This window comes from Eschrichtius robustus, chromosome 12, assembly GCF_028021215.1.
Source record: "Eschrichtius robustus isolate mEscRob2 chromosome 12, mEscRob2.pri, whole genome shotgun sequence".
Classification (NCBI taxonomy): Eukaryota; Metazoa; Chordata; class Mammalia; order Artiodactyla; family Eschrichtiidae; genus Eschrichtius; species Eschrichtius robustus.
The window spans coordinates 31,628,087-31,643,044 of record NC_090835.1 but is presented as its reverse complement, the minus strand read 5'-3'; the positions used below and the strand labels follow the sequence as shown (position 1 = coordinate 31,643,044).

At 44.7% G+C, this 14,958-nt stretch overlaps 1 long non-coding RNA gene across 2 annotated transcripts; it reads right to left on the bottom strand.

The window, feature by feature from the left end:
- Positions 1–1,644: 1,644 nt before the first annotated feature.
- LOC137773650 (uncharacterized) lies at positions 1,645–9,094 on the bottom strand. 2 transcript variants are annotated; one of them, XR_011075709.1, is made up of 4 exons: positions 8,983–9,094; positions 7,844–7,964; positions 3,626–3,788; positions 1,645–2,859 (listed from the first exon to the last, which is right to left on the bottom strand). It is a non-coding gene; the product is annotated as an uncharacterized lncRNA (long non-coding RNA). The 2 variants fall into 2 exon arrangements; XR_011075710.1 differs by having other exon boundaries at positions 3,626–3,784.
- Between the last annotated feature and the right edge of the window lie 5,864 nt (positions 9,095–14,958).

The window sequence follows — 14,958 nt, the reverse complement described above, 5'->3', positions numbered from 1 at the left end:
CAGACTTGACCCCCAGTGACTTTTGGCTACTTCCAGTGATTACATCTACCATCAAAAGGATGGAAATCTGTTACCAAAGAGGAAAAAACTGCATACAAGTCAACTGTGTTAAAAATGTGAAAAAAAAAAAAAAAAAAAATGTGCAGCCTTCCTCCCATAAAATTCACGTCTGGAAGTTTATTCTGAGGGCATAATTGTGTGTTCAAAATTTTAACTACCGGGACATTTAGTGTAGCATTTTTCTGTAATAGTGATGGGTAAACAACCTAAATATCCAGCAGTGGGTCATCGGTTAAATAAATTAATATTGCCACCCTACAGATTGCTGTGCTTGCAGAGTATGTGGGAATATATTCATACTATATTAAGAAAGAGGTTACCAGTGTAGAATAACCTTGGTTTTGTAAAGAAAAAAATGTAGACATACAGGATATGCTTATAGCAGGAGGACTCAGAACGATTTTTTATCCAGGCTACACTAGTGCTTCTGTCTGTATGATTGAGGGTCAATTCTGTTCCCTTTTTATGATTTCTGATTTATTTTTAGTGGTAAATATATGTTGCTTTTGTAAATTAAAAAGCTATTTGGTTTTGCTTTAAATTAGAAACAAAAAGAATTCTGCAGAATTCTAAGTTGCTTTTCGTAATTGAATGAGTACCTTGTCAAAGTACCTATGTTTAAAAGAGTTAATGTTCATTTGCACTTATGAATTCTGGTGTGTTCATTTAAACATCAGTCTTACAATTTTAAACATGCTTTGTACATGTATACGTAGAATCAGAATACTGGAAGAGGTCTTAGCAATTCGTTCTCACCGTTTTGCCTATCAGGGAGAAAACCCAGAGAATTTTTGACTCATAGTCAGATTTACAGTAAGTTATAAAGTTGAGGATGAGGATGATTATTTTTTTGCTACTCCATATTGTGTCTCCAGGCTTTGATGGTTTTACATCCGTTCATTTAGCAAATACTTTTTGAGTGTCTGATGTGAGACATTGTGCCAGGTTCTGGCAATATTCAGTTCCTACTGTCATAGAGCTTTTGCTGTAGAGGAGAAATACAGGCGAGGAAGCTGGCCAGTCACAATACAGGATGCTAGAGGAAGACATAGGAACCTGTGGAACCATAGAAAAGGGGTGCATTTCCTCTCACCTTCAACCATCCAACCCAGAGACATCTGGCTGCAGAGCCAAAGGTGAGTTTTCCTTCTAGGTAGTCTGGGGAACAGGACTGGTTTCTCTAGAAGTACCTGAATTTACAAACCACTAACACCTGAGATTGATTTTCCTAGAATTGGAAAACATTTTTAAGGTTTTATGTACTGTCCTGGAGTTTTGCCCTGTAAAATGGTTTGAACTGCACCTTGCAACTAGTGAAGGATTTATGTAGAGATATAATTTTCAGGTGTACAGCATTATAATTCAACATCTATATACACTACAAAGTGATCACCACCACAAGTCTAGTTACCATCCGTCACCATACATTTAACCCCCTTCACCCATTTTGCCCCTCCACCAACCACCTTACCCTCTGGTAACAACTGATGTGTTCTCTGTATCTATGAGTTTTTGTTTTATTTTGTTTGATCATTTGTTTTATTTTTTTAGATTCCACATATGAGTGATATCATACTTTGTCTGACTTACTTCACTTAGCATAATACCTTCAAGGTCCATCCATGTCGTTGTAAATGCTGTTCCACATTGTAGCATTCTTTGTTATGGCTGAGTATTATTCCATTGCGTATATACACAATATCTTCTTTGTCCATTCATCCATCAGTGGACACTTAGGTTGTTTTCATATCTTGGCTGTTGTAAACAGTGTTGCAGTGAACATAAGGGTGCATATATCTTTTTGAATTAGTGTTTTTGTGTTCTTTGAATAAATACCCAGAAGTGGAATAGCTGGGTCATATGGTAGTTCTAGTCTTAATTTTTTGAAGACACTCCATTACGGTTTTCATAGCGGCTGTACCAATTTACAGTACTACCAACAGTGTACAAGGGGTCCCTTTTACCCGCATCCTCTCCAGCATTTGTTATTCCTTCTTTTCAATAATAGCCATTCTAACAGGTGTGAAGTATCTCGTGGTTTTGATTTGCATTTCCCTAATTAGTAATGTTGAATATCTTTTCATGTTCCTGTTGATCATCTGTGTATCTTCTTTGGAAAAATGTCTGTTCAGATCCTCTGCCCATTTTTTAATCGGGTTATTTGGGGTTTTTTTGTTTTTGTTTTCGTGGAGGATTTTTTGTCTTAAACAGGGGAAAGTGTCTTAGGCCAGGGCATGGATTGGATGGAGCCAGTAACTCCTGGCACGTGAAGGCAAGTGTTCACCATATCTTGTTGCGTGTGTTAACAGTGCTGCTCATTGAGCAGATGAAGCAGCTATATATTTCTTCCTAAAGATTTCAACCCGGAGCTTATATGATTTGTTACCCTGTTTTACAAGGACACTGAGATAAAGCCTATGAAAAAGTGAAAAAGACAAGAGCATTGAGAATAAAAGCAAAAGGGACTGGGGTGGGGGGTGGTTGATGGAGGAGTAAAGGAACTTTTTCGGCTTATGCTCCCACCGTCCACAGTTGCTGTTCACTTCCTCTTTTCATGTTGACCTCTTGAATTGGCCGGAGTACATCTAGGTAGCCTGATTTCCTTTAGCAGAGATTCAAAACTTCTATGAAATTACATCCTAGAGGGTTTTTTTCATCCTAAATTTTTATGTATTTATTTGTCTGATCTTGTTCCACGTAGAATTTGAAGCAGGCATGTGTGTTTGGACAGCATTTTTTTTCCCTCTTAAATGGCCGGGATCCATTCCTGCTGGGCTGAGAACGCTTCCTCATGGCAGGCTGTTTAAGCAGATGAAAGAACACCAATAAGGAAGGAGCACCAAAGGCACTTGAAAAACCTCGACCATTTCCACTTCTTGAATCACAGGTTTCCACTGTAAATTACTTCGCTGTTCGTAAATCTTTTCTTAGTTATGCCATTCTGGTTTTGGTTGGAAACTTGTTCTGAGATAATTAGCCTATGCTTATTTAACCTCCCCCCATACCCTCCACCCCATATACTCCATAACTAACTTTCAGAGAGTTAATGTGTTTTGGATATTGTTAACCAGATTTTTATTTTCCTCAGTGTATATAGAGCTAATCACATTTTCTTCCACAAACGAAATTTGGTAGTTTTAAAGTGGGACATTCTAATTTAGTACTTCATGTATGTAGCTAATAAAATCAGACACACAAAAAATCCATGAGAAGAGTTTATTTAGTCATGTAACTTTAGACCAAAAAAAAAAAAAAAAAGACTTTGTACTTTAAATACTTAAGCCAAAAATTAGGTGGTGAATTATATATGTGCTGTGTCCACATAAAGCCCTTGTTATCAGTGAAGGTGAGTACGTACTGTGATAGTACCTGGAGTAAATAGAACCTTCGACCCGCTTAAATCATCTGTCTTTGAATACTTTTTCTGGTCTCATTTTACAGCAAAGTCCTCAAAATTTGTTTTAGTTATCCATTTCTATATAACAATTTATCCCCAAATTTATCGGCTTAAAATAGCAAACATTTATTATCTCACACAGTTTCTGAGGATCCAAGAGCAGCTTACCTGGGTGGATCTAGACCATGATCTCTCTTGAAGTTGCAGTCAAGCTGTTGGCTGGGACTAGAGGATGCATTTCTAAGCTCATTCGGATGGTTGTTAGCTTAAGGCTTCATTCAGTTCCTCACCAAGGCGGCCTCTCCATAGGGCTGCTTCAAACAGCAGCTGGCTTCCCCCAGAGCAAGGGATTGAAGAGAGAAGAGCACAAAGGATGGAAGCCTTTGAATCTCTGAAGGGATGTACCATCACTCTGCCACATTCTGTTGCTCACACAGATTAACCCAGGTACGATTTGGCAGGGTTATCAAGGGCATGGATACCAAGAGGCAGCAGGGATTGTTGGGAGCCAGTTTGGAGACTGGTTTCTCACCTAATTTCCCATTGGGAAACTTCTGAATTGTTGGAAGACTTGATTTTATAAAATGTATCAAAGCAAACAAAGAGACTTCTGTAAGGATTACATTCTTCCCTTGTATAATTGATGTATGACAAACAAGTTGTAGAAATTCCAAAACAAGAGAGTACTTGGGAAATTCATTTCTTTGGATGACAAATAGTCAAGCTTGTGCTTCCTCAAGATAACTGTTATACCTACAATTTAAATTTAGAAGTTTTTATCAAGAGTTCCCAAAGTAGATTGTTCTCTTAAAACTATGCCCTTTTATCTTCCACCACTGTATGAAAAGCTACAGGGACAGTTGTTGTTTTTGTTTGTTTGTTTGTTTGTTTTTATTTATTTTTGGCTGTGTTGGGTCTTTGTTTCTGTGGGAGGGCTTTCTCCAGTTGTGGCAAGCGGGGGCCACTCCTCATCGCGGTGCGCAGGCCTCTCACTATCGTGGCCTCTCTTGTTGTGGAGCACAGGCTCCAGACGCGCAGGCTCAGTAATTGTGGCTCACGGGCCCAGTTGCTCCGCGGCATGTGGGATCCTCCCAGACCAGGGCTCGAACTCGTGTCCCCTGCATTGGCAGGCAGACTCTCAACCACTGCGCCACCAGGGAAGCCCCAGGGACAGTTTTTACTGGACACTCTGGACAGATGGACCTCTCTTCACAGCTTACCCCTCTTTCCCTGGGCTATAGTTTATAATCGCCAGTTCCTTCTCTGTCTTCCTCACTAGACTATAAACTCCCTGAGGGCTGCAGCTGGGGCTTTACTTGCTTTGGTATAGCTAGAGCCTAGTATAGTGTACACCATATATTAGGTACTCCATAAAAAGTTTTTGGATATAGGAAGTTAAATCCAAGTCTGAAGATGGACTTGAATCACTGCTTTCTGGTTGTTAGTGGCAGCCACTGGTAGATCGTATTGTGGTGCTCCCGCTGGTCTGGAATAAAACCAGTGAGTGGCAGCGAACATTCTATTACCGTGAATGTAAATTTGACTGGTAGGACCTTGTTTTGTACAGACTTTAAGCCTTATTTATGGTATACACTTAAACAACACAGTGAGAAGAGCTGCACCTAGTTTTTACCAATTACCAAGTAGAAAGGTACTGAATTCATTTATGCCCTGCCTGTTTCAATAAGGTTTATGGTGATCTACACAGATACCTAGAGCATGGAATAGCGTGCTTAAAATGAGCAGGGGAAGAGGAAAGAAGACAGTAAAACAAGAGTGAAGATATAAAATTGAGCCAAGACTGAGAGGGAAAAAGATTACTTCATGCCACCCAGCACATGTGGCTCTAAGCTTTCTAATAAACCAAAAATCCTGGTCAGTGTCCATAATATTAATAATAAATTATTTCGCAGTGTGAAAAGTAAATAGGAATTTCCCTCAGGGCTTTTTTAAAAAATGCATGCTGGGCTTCCCTGGTGGCGTATTCGTTGAGAATCCGCCTGCCAGTGCAGGGGACACGGGTTCGAGCCCTGGTCCGGGAAGATCCCACATGCCGCGGAGCAACTAAGCCCATGCGCCACAATTACAGAGCCTGCGCTCTAGAGCCCGCAAGACACAACTACTGAAGTCCGCACGCCTAGAACCCGTGCTCCACAGGAGGAGAAGCCACCACAATGAGAAGCCCGCACACCTCAACGAAGAATATAGACCCCGCTCGCTGCAACTAAAAAGAAAGCGTGCGCACAGCAACAAAGACCCAACGCAGCCAAAAATTTATTTTTTTTTCTTTTAAAAAACACATGCTGTGTTCCACTCAGCTTTGCTGTGAACCTAAGATTGCCCTAAAGTTTTTTTTAATGCATTCTATATGGTATAGGGAGTCCTGCATATCTTCTTTTCAAAAGTATTCAAAGTAGATGAAAAAGATTAATATCATTTGTCAAAACTGGGTAGGGTAGGGCTTCCCTGGTGGCGCAGTGGTTAAGAATCCGTCTGACAATGCAGGGGACACGGGTCGAGCCCTGGTCTGGGAAGATCCCACATGCCACGGAGCAACTAAACCCGTGTGCCACAAATCCTGAGCCTGCGCTCAGAGCCCGCAAGCCACAACTACTGAAGCCCGAACGCCTAGAGCCCAGACTCCACAACAAGAGAAGCCACTGCAATGAGAAACCCACGCACTGCGAGGAAGAGTAGCTCCTGCTCGCCACACCAGAGAAAGGCCCACGCGCAGCAGTGAAGACCCAGTGCAGCCAAAAATTAATTAATTAATTAATTTTTTTTAAAAGGCACGTGTGGCAGAGTTTAAGACTTGTTCATTTGGGATGACAGGTACATGGGTGTTTCATATATTGTCTTCCATGCCTTGTATTTGAAGAAAAGAGTTTTGATTAAATAGACCATCTCTGTAAGAGTGGCATATTTTACCTATGCAAACTCCACTGTGACCAAAGTGTTGACTCTGGTTGGACAGGTGTCAGTTGAGTAACCAAAAATCACCAGTTGAGTAACCAAAAATCACTATCTTATTTTGCTTTGTATTGTGCCTTTTTTTAAAATAGGTGTTTTAAATTCATTAATACCGTATTTTTTTTTTTTTTTTTTTTTTATTTTTGGCTGTGTTGGGTCTTCGTTTCTGTGCGAGGGCTTTCTCTAGTTGTGGCAGGCGGGGGCCACTCTTCATCGCGGTGCGCGGGCCTCTCACTATCGCAGCCTCTCTTGTTGCGGGGCACAGGCTCCAGACGCGCAGGCTCAGTAATTGTGGCTCACGGGCCTAGCTGCTCTGCGGCATGTGGGATCTTCCCAGACCAGGGCTCGAACCCGTGTCCCCTGCATTAGCAGGCAGATTCTCAACCACTGCGCCACCAGGGAAGCCCAATACCGTATTTTGAAATGCTGTCATTCTTGTGGACGAAGGACCATGTTACACACAGGCTTTCAGCTGCTGAGCCTCAGGCAGGCTGACAATATTCCTGATAATTGCAGCTTTGGCAGGAGTTGCTGTGAAAGTGAGAAGGAATTCCTAATCAAGCAAGTTCTTTTGTGTCATCAGCTAAGGAGCTCACTGAGTCAAGCAAGTTGCTCTTGGCCTCCTAGCCTCCCAGAATTCTCTGCTCCTGGCCTTCCCTAGAGCAGCAGCCTCCTAGGTTTGCAGAGGTATTGGCTAGGGCCGTTCCTATATGGAGCTGGTGACCAGCAGTCTTTTTTTTTTTTTTTTTTTTTTAATTTTTGGCTGGGTTGGGTCTTTGTTGCTGCGTGCGGGCTTTTTCTCTAGTTGCGGCTAGCGGGGGCTACTCTTTGTTGCGGTGCGCAGGCTTCTCATTGCAGTGGCTTCTCTTGTTGCGGGCTCTAGGCACGCAGGCTTCAGTAGTTGTGGCTCGCGGGCTCTAGAGCGCAGGCTCAGTAGTTGTGGTGCACGGGCTTAGTTGATCCGCGGCATGTGGGATCTTCCCAGACCAGAGATTGAACCTGTGTCCCCTGCATTGGCAGGCAGAATCTTATCCACTGCTCCATCAGGGAAGCCCGACCAGCAGTCTTAACGCAGTCTCTTCTAGTATGTCTGTCCAGTGACAGTGGACCAAACTGGGTGTTCTAGGGACTTCCCTGGTGGCACAGTGGTTAAGACTCCGCACTCCCAATGCAGGGGGCCTGGGTTTGATCCCTGGTCAGGGAACTAGATCCCACATGCATGCCACAACTAAGAGTTTGTATGCCACAACTAAGGAGCTGGTGAGCTGCAACTAAGGAGCCCACCAGCCGCAACTAAGACCCGGCGCAACCAAATAAATAAATAAATAAAATATTAAAAAACAGAACACAACAAAAAAAACAAACTGGGTGTTACAGTCTGCAGAGAGGGATTGACTAGAAAGCAGCGGAGGCCACCTGCCGCTTGACTCCAGCTGATTATATGCCATGCAGGACTGTTGTCAACATCTTCTGAATTTTCAAGAGGAACTGGAAACTGGACTTCATGTTCACTTTCCAGATGGGAGGGGAGAATGCACTGTGTGAAGCAAACAAAACATGTCTTCAGGCTCTTTTTGGCCAGTGTGACTAACTAGCTGGCAACCTCTGTTCTAATCAAGCCTAGATTTGTAAAGCATCAGAAATGCCTTATGCCAGGGTTGGACTTAGAACAATAAAATGTTCAAGAAATTTGGAACTAGACATAGGGTTGCCAACTTTTTTATTTTGCCAAGCAATAACATTTTAAATTTTTATTAAAAACAAAACAAGCCACAGCTACTAGTTACTTTCACTCTAAAAAATAGGATGCACGTAATAGTGTTCCACAAATCCTCATGAAACGCTGGAAGCCAGATTTGTTTTGGAATTGAAAGTTTTTACATTTTGAAAGGTAATGTGGGGACTTCCCTGGTGGCACAGTGGTTAAGACTCTGTGCTCCCAGTGCAGGGGGCCCGGGTTCGATCCCTGGTCAGAGAACTAGATCCCACATGCATGCCACAACTAAGACCCAGCGCAATAAAATAAATAAAATATTTTTTTAAAAAAAGGTAATGTGGTACATATAATACTTCATAATATGTAAAATTTCTGCAGTGAACCATATGAATATTCAACTAAGTGGAATAAGTAAAAGCTATAAATAACCATGTGTCAGTTCAGGACAGGATTATCTGCCAGTTGAGTTTTGGTGCCAAACCAAAGACTTGGTTTTCAGAGCTTTTCGGACTCTGGGACCTGTATCAAAGAAGGAACAGTCCTTTCAATGGACTAACTTTATGAAGCCCTCAGCATGCTGCCCTTATTTTTCTCAGGTCCCCGTAGACCACTGGAGACTGCCCTGAGGGTTGGACATTTGGGAGATTCTGCTGTGGGCCGAAACAAATCTTTATACGCTTCCCCACTTTCACTTGGCTCCCTTGTGCAACAAGGAGCACACGACCACATGTGGCAGCATTTCATAACAGAAAGTGTCCCTTGCCATCAGAGTCCTAAGTCCTTGTTTCTCCTAACTGCAGTGGTTCTAGTTCTGATCTCTTTGCCACCCAGAACTCACCTCCTCCTTGCAGGACTTGTCTTCTGCTAAGGAATGCACCTGCCCAGGCTGGCCTAAGGCCCAGTGAGCTGGCTCCCTCAGCTGTCCGTGCCGTGTGACAAGGCCGAGTGCAGCAGTGCTTTGTCGGGATTTTCAAAAATGGCTCCCAGAAGGATCAGCACTGCAAAGAGTGTGGTAGGATTGGTCAGTTCAAAATAGCTTCCCCCATGCCTCCTGAGGAAGCATTAAATGTTTGAACCACTGAGTCATACCGATGCCTCTCCTTTCAGAATCAAATGACTCTCCAGGGAGCAGCTTGAGAAATTTGCAGGGGGCAAGGCTCAGACAGGCCTTGAAGGGCAGGAAAGATTTGAACTTATTGGGGACATGCATTACAGGAAGGCATTGCAGGGGGAAGGTAGGAAAGTGGCAGGTGTGTGAGTGGTTTCTCACACACTGGAGCTAGGCCTGGAGGAAGAGCCGGGTTTGGGGGGACACCAGGAAGAGGGGATTTAAGGTGGCAGAAATGGTTGAGACAGAGGGAGCTGGGTGTGCAAAGGCTGCCCCATTGCAGGGGAGGATTCACACTTTTGGTTGTGCAGAACCAGCAGGCTGGCTTCAGCAGAAAGGGAAGTTATCATGAGGCCGCATTCTATGCAGGGAATTTCTCTCTCTGTCTCTCCCAGTGTCCTTCAAAAATACCCCAAGCAGCCTCCCTGCCCTGAGCCCCTGGAGAACTTTTTCTGTGACCTTCCTCCTCCCCCAGCACTTTGCACCCCAGGGGTCACCTGTGTGTAGCTTCAACACCCCCCCCCCACCATTAAACTGTGAGCTCCTAATGGCAGGGCTGTGCCTCACTCGCCTTTGCTGCCCTCCAGCACCATCACACTCTGCCCTGTGAGTTTTCAGATCTTCTCCATGTTGACCCCGCCTTGGCCTCCCTGTGGGGAGGTAGCAAGTTTCCCCTTCCGTCTCCTACAGTCCCTTCCAAAGATTCCAATCTCAGGCTCCGGGCATTTATTGCATTTTTATGATCAAAGCTCTTGTCCAAGCAGGATGTTTCCCATACCAGGAAGCTTACGAGGGTCCAGTGTGACCAATGGGAAGAGGAATGAGATGATTACAGTTTTCTCCATTTCCTGGGTGAGTTTAGCACAAGAAAAGGAATTGGACCCTTAGTTCAGCTTCTCTAAACACTAAGCTGAACGCATTAGCTAATTCAGCACACATATCCTTCTTTTTCTTTGTAACTTTTTATTCTGATGTGATTTCAAACTCATAGAAACATTGCAAGAACAGCACAAGGAGCTCAACATTTACCGTTCACCCAGATTCACTGACTGTTTACACTTTGCCCCATTTGCTTTATCACTCTCTGTGTATGTGTACGCCAACACACACTTTTTCCCTAAACTGTTTGAGAATGTCAACTCTTCCATCGTGTTCCTTTTCCTTAGTTTGTATTTGCTAAGAATAGGACATGCTCTTAGCTTTTTACTTTTTTACCGGAAGTGCTGGTTTCTTGACCCTACCGCGGTGCTCGCTGACTATTGGAGGATTTAGTCACAGAGTTGTCACAGCATCCTTTTCCTCCTGACCAGACCCTGCAGGGACGGAAACCCACACCAACGTGGGGAACTGGGTTGTCTTCTTGGAAAAGTTGACCTGCTGGTTCTGCGTGAAAAATGCAAGCCTTGTCACAGCTTCAAAGCCAAGCACAACTTGGGGAAGGTGGCATAGATTTAAGCTGGTATCGGACCTTGAAGCATCTTTACTGTCTATGTGATGCCAGAATCCAAAAGGAAAAGAAGTTGCACAGTTGCACTTGTAGAGAAATTTCTCTTCCATCTTAGCACTTGCTGCTTCTGGTAATAGTTGCAATCCTCACAGCTGACCTGAAAGTTGTCTTTCTGCCACCATCATCTGTGCAGGGGTCCTTAGATCCCTCCTACTCTTAATCAGGTTCCCAGACATTCTGGAATTCAGAGGCTTCCAGAAGAGCAGTGTGTAACCTTCCTCTTTAGGGTCTCACCTTTGTGGTCAGGCCTGGTGGACGGATGGACAAGCAGATCAACTTCTTTTTTTCTCTCATTATAAAATTAATACCTGCTTACTGGGGAAAACAAATTGAGAAAAATATGAAGAAGGGATACAGATCAACTGTAAGCCTACTATAGTTCTGGTGTTTATCTTTTCAGACTCTTGGTGCATCAGGAATGAGTATCGTGTTGCTAGGAACCCACACTCTAGGGTCGTCAGAACTAGATATAGTTCTGGCTCTGCCATTATTACCTGGGTAAGGAAACCAACCTTTGAGGTACAGTTTTCTCATCTATAAAATGGGGTAATAATAGTACTTGGTTAAATAAGCTAATGCATGGCAAGGGCTTAGTCCAATGCCTGGCATAAAGCAATTGCCAAGAAGTATCAGTTCTACGCAATGAAAAATGACTCATGCCAGACCACGGTGGTTTGTTCATTACAACAAATTTTTTTTTTTTAAAGGAATTCCTTTATTTTTATTTATTTATTTATTTATTTATTTATTTATTTATTTATTTATTTATTTATTTATTTTTGGCTGTGTTGGGTCTTCGTTTCTGTGCGAGGGCTTTCTCTAGTTGCGGCTAGCGGGGGCCACTCTTCATCGCGGTGCGCCGGCCTCTCATTATCACGGCCTCTCTAGTTGCGGAGCACAGGCTCCAGACGCGCAGGCTCAGTAGTTGTGGCTCACGGGCCTAGTTGCTCCGCGGCATGTGGGATCTTCCCAGACCAGGGCTCGAACCCGTGTCCCCTGCATTGGCAGGCGGATTCTCAACCACTGCGCCACCAGGGTAGCCCTCAACAAATATTTTTTGAGCGCCAATTGCATGCTAGCCATACTGCTAAGCACTAGCAAGTTAACCAAACAAAATCCTTATCTTCATGAAACTTAGATTCTAGTGGAGAGAGAGAAAGAACAAACTTGTATATGTGATAAAATGTGTCATGATCTGATGAACGATCTGCAGGAAAATTCAGCATGATACGGCGATAGGAACACCATCAGCAGGCTGCTATTCAAAGTGGTCAGGGAATTCTCTGGTGGTCCTGTGGTTAGGACTCCGCACATTGGGGAACTAAGATCCCACAAGCCTAGCGGCACAGCCAAAAAAAAAAGTTGTCAAAGAAGCCCTCTTTGAAAAAGTGGTGTTTGAGCAGAAGTCTGAAGGAAATGAGGGAGCTGCGTGAATATCTAGGGGAAAGAATATAATCTGGCAAACAGAGCAGCTTGTGCAAGAGCCCTGAGGCAGGAGCATGCTTGTCATGTTTGAGTGCAAGCGAGGAGGCCAGTGTGGAAGGGAGGTCAGACAGGTAGTGGGGACCCAAGCCCTATGGGCCACTGAAAGGATTGTAACTATTTCTCTGACTGAGATGAGGACCCGGGGGAGGGTTGAGGAAGAGGAGTGATGTAATCTGGCCCTCATTAGATCTCAGTACTTGTGTGTCACTTTTTTTTTTTCACTTTAGTGAAAAGCTGTACACTTTAGTGAAAGCCGGACTCTGTCAACCAGTGACCCCAACCCTGTGGACCCCACCCTCCCTGCAGCGTCACTCAATCCACAGCCTACCTCACATGATGCTCCCCTCCCACCCAGACACCCCCCCCACACCCCAGATCTGGGCAGGAGTTACATCCGGAGACCTACCCAGGTGCTTCCAGGCTAGGCCATACCCCCAGCCTTACTGTAAGCCTCTTACTAGCTGGAACAACCAGTGGCCAGCATCGACTGAGGTCTTGCCATGAGCCAGGCCCTTACCTAGAAGCTTGTTCAGTCCTCACAGCCATCCTGCCGGGTAGCCGCTCTCATCCGCCCTCACGCAGCTGGCATCACGACCCATTAACCCGCACAAGGTCTTGAAACCAGCAGGCGAGGAAGCCGGGACCCCCGCCCAGCCTGCCCAACTTGCAGGGATGGGGACGGTCATGGACAAAGCAGTGTACCCTCAGTGCCACCCGGACAGCAAGCGAGAAGGCTGAAGGAACTGATGCTCTTTGTCCCTCCCCAAGCTCTTGCTCTGTTGAGAAAAGGCCTGAGAAAGCATTTTGCAGGTTTGTGTAAAGCATGACGTAAACATGAGGGCAGTTATGAAGATGATCGTTGTTTGAAATCCCAGGTTCTAGTTTGGCTCCCAATTTTTCTGATAGCTGCCTCGTCCCAGACGTTGGCAATGTCAACCCCAAAGACCTGAACTCCCCCAAATCTCAGCGTATTCCCCAGCTTCTCCTTTGCTTTGCTTGAAACAAAGCAGGTCTTTTATAAGGCGAGGTGGGAGTGTGGGGCGGGAGAGTGTGGTGGCCTTGCTTTGGGGAGCACGCTTTCACCTCCTTCCAGTTCATTGTTTTCATACAAAATTCCAGACGCACAGGGCAGGCAAACAGAAGTCTCTTTCATAACCAGTGGGCCCCCAGGCTGCTATGTTTCCCCACCTCCTTCCCCTTACTTCTCACTTCAGTCTTCTGTTGATGTTGTGATCCACAGAGGGCCATGCAGGTAGACTCGGGCCGAGCAGATTTTTCATGTAGCTGATGGGGGCAGAAGGCATCATCCCCTTGGAGGCCATGTGACATGGTAGAAAAAGCCCCAGGTTTGCTTTTGCTGATGGACTAGAGCAGATTCCAGGCGGGTTCCACCGATCACTGGTGAAATGACCTTGGACAAGTCACTTTCCCCTCCTCCTTTGAAAAATGTGGTTCTCAGACTCTTTCACAGTCCAGTGCTCCTGACAACCGCTACCTGTTCATGAACGTTGACGCCGTGTGCCTCCTTCTTCCCCGTTTGGTTAAGTTGGCACAGAGCTGCGCGTGAGGGCTCCTGGTGGTTCTGCGAAATCATATCATGGGTTAAAAAGCCTGTCCTTGCGTAAGACACACATTTCTGATTTCCCACCGCTTTCTCTCTTTCCAGACCAGGCCCCGCACCTCCCTGTTTTAGTCACTTGCAACTGGTAAAACTACAAACTGCACTGCATGTACATTTTTTAAAAGGCTTAAGTCATGGACTCCCTCAGCGCCACACCTTCTGGTCGGCACAGGGCACTGTGCTCCAGACAGGGCTGGGCAGCAGGGGAGGGGCCAGCCCCGTGGGGTGGGGCTGGGGAAGGTGTCTGATCAGAAAATCCAAATATGTAATGTGTTGCCCTCTTTAGGTAAGCATTAATTTGGCTCTGGTGCACTGGCGGAGGTGTGGGTGACTGGTCTGCGGAGATTCGCTGGGCGATTAAAGAGAACAAAAACAGAAACGTGCACTTCCACACAAAGTGGGCTGTCTCCAGGGTTGCGGTGGTCTCTGGGGAATGGAATTTGGGGAACCTTTATTATGTATACTTCTGTGGTCTAAACTTTATACAATGAGCATGTGTCAATTTTAGACCACGTTTCATAAGTCTAAGATGCCATTGCTTGAAAGACACCATTATTTTATATACTACCATGAAGAAAAACTACTACCAAATTACATCACCAATATCTGGGTTTTTGAGATGTTAAAATGTGGTGGGGGGGGAATGTGCATCTTAGAATTCGTGAAATGCAGTAATTTTTGTAAACCAGAAGATATTTTCCATTTTTGGGAAAAAAATTACTTAATTGCTTTCACCTCTCACCCTCCTTGCTCAGAGTGATTTCCTCAAAAAAGCCAAGGGAGTTGCATTTGAGGATGACTTAATTTTTTTTTTTTTTTTTTTTAGCATTTATATGCCAGTTTTACACCAGGCCCTTTGTGAGGTGCTTTCTCGGCCCTGAGTCCATCGAGGCTTCCTGGAACTAGTGGGAAAGGTGGTAATTTTCCAAATACGGAAGCTGATGGTCAGATTCTTATTCCTGAACACACAGTGAGTAAATGAAGGACATGACCTCAAACCCAGCCCGCTGCCCCGCTCACGTCTCACCACCCGCCTCAGCCCTGAAGGTGTCATGGGAAATGAGACGGGCCTTGGTAACAAGCCCCGGGATGA